Below are 9,056 nucleotides of genomic sequence, written 5' to 3'. Positions count from 1 at the left end.
CCCTTCATCTTCTCCCACAATCACCCATGAAAAAACCTTCTGCCATAATAACATTTCTATAATAATTTTCATATAAGAATTTGATAGACTTTATATTATTAATCATAATTCAAAAATCAAGCAACTACTAACATCATATAATGGTTAATGGTTAATGACCATCTTCATTAATAGTTAATACAATGGATATAAATAACTACCTACTTCACATGATCATGAAAAAAAAAAATGTTAAATCCAACATTTATGAGTAAGTCTAAAATTAGGTCAAAAATTTGGGATGTAATATACCACCCCCCTTAAATTCTTCATCACCCTTAATGAATATCACAACAAAACTTTAAACAATACTTAATCAATTTAATTTAAGAAAAGAAAGGAAATGTTTAGGTTCCAACCGTAGAGAAAAGATGAGGTTATTTTTGAAAGATTTTGTGATAATCCTCCCAAGTGGCATTATCCTCTACATACTGATCCCATTGGACCTTGCATCGAGTCACCTCTTGATTTTGTAATAATAGCTTACACACCTCAAATATTCTTAGTGGTTCTATTTCTACCACCCCTTGCTCTCACACCTATAATAGGTTCCAATAAATTATATGATCATGATGAGTAATGTATTTCTTAAGGTATGACACATGGAAAACATCATGCATCTTGGAAAGGGCTAGTGGTAAAACAATTTTGTAAGCTATTGGGTTCACAACTTCCAATATTTCAAAGGGTCCCACATACCTTGGGGCTAACTTGGCATTCTTACCAAGCTTGATAGTACTCTTCTCAGGTTTTACTCTTAATACTTGGTCAGATCATAGTTCAAAAGGTTTTCCAATCAAGGAAGGTCTCTAGATTTGAAGAGCATGAACAATAGCTACTAATTCTAGATCATGAGGGGCAAAATCCTACTCATAATTTTTGAATTTCCTAGATTCATATGCAATTACTTACTCATTCTGCGTTAGCACACCTCCTACTCCTTCTCCTAACACATCTGTTATAACTACAAATTTCTTTTGTGGGTTAGGTATTTTAATATGGGTGTTGTGGTTAACTTTTCCTTCAACTATTCAAAAGCTTATTGACATTTTTCTATCCATACAAATTTCTTTCCCTTTCTCTGAAGTGATGTAATCGAGTAAGCTATTTTGGAGAAATTCTTGACAAACTTCATACAAAACCCTACCAATCCCATAAAAATTCTAACTTCTATCACATTTTTAGGTATAGGCCATTCCTTAATTTCTTTTATTTTTGAGGAATCTATGATTATTCCCTAAGCTGATATAATGTGCCCTAAATACTAAATTTCCTTTTGATGGAAATCACACTTAGACAATTTTCCATATAATTTATGTTCTCTTAACCTTTGTAAAACTTTTTCTAGATGTTCTTGATTTTCTTCCTCATTCTCTGAATAAATTAGAATATTGTGTATAAAGACCAGCACAAACTTATCCAGGCAATTTTGGAATATGTTATTCATTAAGTTCATAAAAGCTACTGGAGCATTAGGTAACCTGAAAGGTAACACTACAAATTCATAATGCCCATGCCTAGTTCTAAATGAAGTTTTGTGAATATCTTCATCCTTAATATGAAGCTAGTGATATCCTAACCTCATATAAATTTTTGAAAACCCTATTGTGTCATTCATTTGATCAAAAAGGTCATCTATTCTAGGAAGTGGATACCAATTCTTGATGGTAACCTTATTGAGCATACTATAATATATGCATAATAGCATGGTCCTGTCCTTCTTCCTAACAAACAACATTGGGGCTCCTCTAGTGAAAAATTGGGCTGTATCAATTTCTTGTTTAACATGTCTTGTAATTGTATTTGCAGCTCCATTAATTCTATGGTAGTCATTTGATGTGGTGCTTGAGAAATGGGTTCTTCTCCTGGTATCAAATCTATGGTAAAATCAAAGGCTCGGGATGGTGGAAGATCGGGGAGTTCTTTAGGGAATACATCTTGATAATTCTTTAGACTGGGATATTTTACTTCAAAGGATTCCTTTAACTTTTCTCTAATTTCCCCACCTTCAAAAATGTACTCATCTCCATAAGTGGTATTTTTAGGATCTCTCATGTCTTCAATTATCACTAAAGAGATCTCATAGCCTTTTCTTTCATATTTCTTAAGTTGCATGGCAGATATTTGCTTTGATTTAATTTCATGTTTAATCCCTATAATGCTTGTAGGTCTACCTTGGTCATCTAGATAATTTATAGTTTTGGCAAGACAATCTACCTTGGCCTTATGCTGACTGAGCCAATTAATGCCTATGATAATGTCGTAAGTCCCAAGAGGTGCTACATACAAATTCAATTCCGTGGAGAAATTTGGAAAATCAACCTGAGCCTTGAATAAAGACTACTCTACCTTAGCCCTTAACTAGTTTTCATATTTGACTATCCATGGTTTTGCCATAAAACTAGATCTCTTTGGAAATCTACTTAATAGTTTAGGAAATATAAAACATTCATAAGATCCAATATCAATTAAAATAGAGACAAGGTTCTCATAGATCTTACCCAAAGTTTCAATTGGGCCTATTTGTTGTTTTTCTAGTCTATTCTCTAGGGCTACATGGATCCTTTGCTAATAAACATGCTATTTTTGTGGAAGAGATGGTCATTGTGGTTGATTAGCATTGGGTTTGATCAAGCATTTATTAACATAATGATTTCCTCCACAAATGAAACATCCTAAAGGTGGCCCCTTTTTTTCATTACTCTTATTGTTCTTACTTGTACTAAAATTACTTTTAATATCCTTGACTCAATTTCTTTCTTATTCTGGCTTGCTATACCTGAAATCCTTAAACTATTTTTTCTGAGATGCAATATCTGCACCTATTGTATTCTAATTTTTTTATCTTCTATTATCCCAGATGGAGTGATCCTTCTTGATTGTGTATTCTTGTCAGATAGCCTTTTCTAAAGCTTCTTCCATAGTTCAAGGAGTGAGAACATCAATTTCTCCTCCTATTCTATTATTTAGACCCATAATGAATTTTCTCAGCTTTAGATTTTTATCTTGTTGATATGGTGGTACATTCTTCAATAATCGAGTAAATTTCTTTGAGTACTTATGTATAGTCATGTCTCCTTGCTTCAAGTTTTTGGAAGTCTAGTAGTTTTTGGTCATAAAACATTTGGGGTAGCTAGTGATTCCTAAAAATAGTTACAAATTTCTCCCAAGTAATCTAAGTGGTTTTAATGTTTTTCTCAACTTTGGCGTTCCCTCACCAGGTTGTAGCTTCTCCAGTAAAGTGGTATATTCCCCAAACCACCTTTGAGGTTTCTAAGAAGTTCTTAATTTCAAAATAATATTAAATTTTAGTTAACCAAGCCTATGCATCCTCTCTGGATTCAGAACCAACAAATTTGGGTGGTTTGATTTTCTTAATATCTACTAACAAATCAGCCACTATTTCTTGTTTCTTTTATTTTTCAGTTTGAGTGGGTGAAGAGATTTTCTCATTATATCTACAAAATTTTGTTCTTGTTCAAGGAGGAGGTGGTGATTGTGTTTCTTCATGGTTATGCCGCATCTGAGCTAGGCCATCTCATTCATTCTCCTTTCCATATTATCCAACTTTAGTTGCGTTTCTTGCAAAATCTAAAGTAACAAATCAGTGGATGATTGTGTATATTCATGGACCATGTCATGATCTAAAACATTCTCGTTGCTATTCACTTTGTTTTTTTACTAGTTCAACCTATGAATATATGAAAAAAATTGTCAATTTATTGAATCTACATATATATTTTTAAGTGAACCTACAAAAAAAGGATTTTTGCAAATGCATATAACACAAGAATCAAACCAATTTATTTAATTAACTTAATACTCTACCGCTACATTCATGGTAGCCTTATTTACAAAAATTTCCTCTATTGAGGATATTTAAATTATGGAATATAATTTTGCTTCTCAACATTCAGTTCTGATTCAGGTTGATACATATATCGCACCATCTAGGATTTGTAGAAATGCAGAACAAAATTGCCCTAACAAGCATTCCAATTTTGAATTAATTTGTTCCTATATGCTACTTTACTAGTATGCTTCCACTTGATTCTTTCTTTCTTCATTCATTGTAATTCTTGGTTTAGAGTTTCATTATCATGGGGCATGGAGTAGCAAGTGCAGCCAAATTTTGTCATGTTTTTAATTAAGAGAAGATGAGGTGTCAAGCCTTCTTGCATGTGTTTTACCTACTTGCATCCTATACAATTATTCTAATAATTTTTAAGGTTTACATGGAATGTAGTGTGCCATAGGTTCAATATTGAACCAAATTCTCTAATACCATATGTAATAAAAGGTTTTTCATATAAAAAAACAAGGACAATTTTAAATAAAGATTTCAAAAGCTACAAAGACTACAACAATAAAGGGAAGAAATCTTGTTACATGGCTAAAGACTCTAATAGTAGTGATGAAGATTATAAAAAATGGTTTTTCATATAAAAAGCAAAGACAATTTTAAATAAAGATTACCCACATTCATTGATAGATAACTGAAAATCCTATTCATATGACATTAACTGTTTTAACAAACAATTGTAATAACTAGATTTATGGTCAACTAAAAATAACTATATTTATGATAATTTGAAATTAACTAGATTAATGATCAAATTAAAATAACTATATTTGTGATTATCTATAAATAACTAGAGTAATGATTAATTAAAAATAGCTACATTTATGATTAACTGAAATTAACTAGATTAATAATCAACTAAAATAACTATATTTATCATCTGTCAGTAACTAAAGTAACGATTAAATAAAAATAACAACATTTATGATCAACTAAAAGTAACGGTATTTATGATCAACTGAAAATAACTAGATTAAAAATCTTCATACAAGTAGCTAAATTCTTATCAAGAAAGAAGAAAAGAACATACAAGAATCAACTAGAGGATCTTTAGCTGGTTGTGCAAGCCTCGACTTTGGTGAGGGGAGAAGCATTGAAATAGGCTTTACCTCCCAACGTAAGACCATACTTATCCCTACACAATCTATTAAATTAGAAAGGCCCTTCCTACCTCGAGATTAGGCTTGGGATGTTCTTAGTCCAACCACCTAAGCATCCTAGTGTTTAAAATGTCTACACAGTTATGAAATGGACATGCTTGAATAACTGGTGCAACTAATATCAAGTGATCATTAGATGGAAACCATGCCTTTAAACTACCTTGGCCAAGGATTTCGAATGGGTTCAATGACTTAATCACCATTGCTTAACTCAACAATAGGTTACATTATTAGGGACAAGCATGAACTATTAAGTAAGATTTTTTTTTTTTTTTTAATGTATCAGGTCTAATTTTACTCTCTTATCCTTCTAGGATTTTATCTCACCTCTTCACCTTTTCCATGGCTTAATAGCTGGTGAGCCCTAGGTGTTTAGAATTTTAGAGCATCTGACTCTTATTAATTCATGAATATTGCAATCTTCTAGCATTTCAAAAACTTCTTTTAAAGAAAGAGACTTACATAAATATTTATTGGTCAATTTTAAATTTATTCGCAAATAGTTTATGAATCCATGCTATAACACATCAATATGCTTATTCCTAAGCAACTCTCTAAATTTATAAGTGATGGTACATTACAACTACAACTATGAAAATCACTTGTAAAAATAAATATCATGGTAATAACATGAATTGGAATAGTTTTCACATGACTTGATATAAGTTTGGGTCTATCCTAAAGTATTTTTAAATCAACTTGGTAACCAACTCTCCTTCAGTTTTTGTGGACATATCCAAAATGCAGAGATACTTAGTCTTCATTGATGATTGAATCACATATGACAAAATTTTAAGGCATTTCTTATGAAGGGAAAGTGCAGATTGAAAATAACAGAGAATTCAGCGTATGAAATTTATGGAGGGTGGAGAGAATACTAGAAAAACATAGTAGAAGAAGATAGTTGGGTGTATGAAAAATATGTTTGTCTCTTCTCATAGCCTCTATATTAAAAGAACAAATTGTGACTTCTTGGCTTCCACAAGTTAATAGATTATTTGCCAATTTATCACACCAACTGTTTTGATCGGTTAAAAGAAAAAAAGAATAAAACTAGAATTAGAGTTGGAAGATTAAAATTTGTATATTATTATAATTCAAATTTTATTATATTTTTTACACTATTATTATTTTATATTTATATATGTATATGCAAATATATTAATGAGGTGACATCATTTCATTAATTATTATAATACAATGGTGCCATTTCATTTTTATATCTATATGTACTTATGTACATATATTTTATAATAATATGGTGAAAGATAATTTAAAATTCTTTGAGGTACATTTTATGTTTTAACTCAATTATTTTATGTTTCTCAATTTTTTTATTTAAATAGCTCATGCAGGTCCCACAAATGTATCCTGTATTCAATTCGTTAAATCCTTATCAAAGAAGTTTAAGGTCATACCTATCAATCCTACTAACTAAACTAAGCAAGCATCTCATTTCAATGATCATATTTAGCAATGCTTCCTTCCTTTATCTTCTCCAGCAATCACCCATGAAAAACACTTCCACCATACTAAAATTTCTATATTAACTTTTATATAAAATTTTAAAAATTTTAAATTATTAATCATAATTCCAAAATCAAGCAACTGCTAACATCATATAATGGTTAATGGTTAATTTCCATCTTCATTAATAGTTAATACAATGGATATAAATAACTACCTACTTCGCATGATCATGAAAGAAAAATCCATTAAATCCAATGATTATGAGAAAGTTTAAAATTAAGGATGTAGAAAAGATGAAATGGTTTACATTTCTATTAAGGATGAATCAAATGATGAAAATGACAAGATGGCCCTCATTTCTCATATTAGCAAGGATGACACATGGATCATAGATAGTGGTTATTCTCACCACATGATAGGTGATAAATCTAAATTTGAGCACTTGGAACCCTATGATGGTGGGAGTTTTAGATTTGGAAATGATGAAAAGGTTGTATTGTACTAACCAATGATCTGAGATGTGATAATGCTTATTGGGTTGAAGGACTGAAACAAAGTCTACCTAGCATGGCATAGTCAAACAACATTGGATTCAAAGTATAATTAATGAATGGGAAGGCCAAGTAGCTAGATGAGAAAGGTAATATGATTGGGACTTTAAAAAAAAAAAGATAATTTATTCTATCTAGATCTAACTAAAAGTTCATGTTTCCTCACTCAAGTGGAAGAAAGTTGGTTATGGCATAAAGGGTTGTGTCATGTGAATTTTGATAACCTGATTAACATAAGCCAAAATAAAAGGGTAAGAGGCATTCCAAGCCCAAAGAAATGTGATATGGGCATCTGCAAAAATTATCAAATTGGAAAGATGGGAAAGAAAAGCTTCAAGAGAAAGAATTATGATTCTAAAGAAGTTTTGGTGTTGGTTCATACAGTCCTTTATAGACCTACTAGCATAGAAAGCTACTATGGAGATAATTATATCATTTTATTTGTTGATGACTATTCTAGGATGATGACAGTGATGTAGTTGAAAGATAAATTTGAAGCATTTCAAAAATTTGAGTGGTATTTGGTTAGAGTTGAGAAAGAAATAGGAAAGAAAATCAAATGTCTAAGGTTAGATAAAGGAGGTGAATTCATCGCAAATGAATTCAATGAATTTTCCAATGAAAGAGGAATCGAAAGATAGGTATTTGCACCTGGTACACCTCAATAGAATGACATAGATAAAAGAAGAAATTGATACATCATGGATTGTGCAAGAACATTGATGATAAAGAAAAGCATTGTAATGAAATATTGGAAGGAAGTAATCAGCACAATAGTTCATACCTTAAACTAAGTTCAGCTAAAGAAGGATTCAAATCAAACTCCTTACAAATTATGGTATGGCTATAGACGTAATGTCTATTATTTCAAAGTATTTGGAAGAAAATGTTATATCTTAAAGAATCAAGGAAATGAAAATTGGATGTGAAAGGTGATGAAGGGATATTCCTAGGATACACAAACAAGAGAAAAGCATACAAATGTCTGAATATAACTACTCACAAAGTCATAGAAAGTGCACATGTAAATATTTATGTGTTTTAAAAGAAGAGTGAAGAACACAGTAGAAAAGAACCTAAAAATTATAGAAACTTTATCTACTTGAACCTATTACCTTACTCGAAGTTCAAGAAAATGCAATTGGAAATCATTTGTCTTCACCACTTGAGTCCGCTAAATCTATAGTTCAGCTTGAGTCATAGTTTAAAGGACCTAAGTCATAGCTAGAAGGACTCAAATTTTAGCTAGTGAAAATTGATTCTGAAGGACCCAAGTTACAAACAAGGGGACCTGAGCATGAAGATCATTTTGAACATGGAAAATAGAGAGAAACAAGTCCTAAATCCAAAACGAAGGTATCTACACTTTCCAAATATGTCAAAAGGCATCATACACCTAAGGAAATCATTGGAGATTAGTAACAAGGCACAATGACAAGGAAGAAACTAAAAGGTACATGTTTTCTTACTGAGTTTGAACCTAGAATTGTTAAAGATGCATTAGACAATGAAAGTTGGATTGATGTAATGAATGAAGAGATTGAGAAAATTGAAAGGAACAAAACCTAGACTCTTGTTTCTAGACCCAAGGATAAAAGTGTAATTAGCAAAAAATGGATATTCAGAAATAAGTTGAATGAAAATGGAGAGGTTTTAAGGATAAAAACAAGATTAGTATGCAAAGGTTATACTCAAGAAGAAGATATTGATTATGGAGAGACCTTTTCTCCTCGTGCAAGGCTAGAAGGTGCTAAGACACTACTTGCTTATGCCAAACATAAAGGATTCAAATTATATAAGATGGATGTGAAGTCAACATTCTTGAATGGAATATTAGAAGAAGAAGTCTACATTGAACAACCTGAAGCTTTCATAGATACTATCAAAAGGGATATGCGTTGTAGATCAGACAAAGCTTTGTATGGCTTCAAATAAGCCCCCAAGTTTAAAATATTACATAGTTATCTGATAAAG

The sequence above is a fragment of the Cupressus sempervirens genome, chromosome 3 (assembly GCF_028749045.1).
Source record: "Cupressus sempervirens isolate cs-2001-9-10 chromosome 3, ASM2874904v1, whole genome shotgun sequence".
NCBI classification, from domain to species: domain Eukaryota; kingdom Viridiplantae; phylum Streptophyta; class Pinopsida; order Cupressales; family Cupressaceae; genus Cupressus; species Cupressus sempervirens.
The sequence above is the reverse complement of the archived record's forward strand: the minus strand, read 5'-3'. Positions refer to the sequence as shown.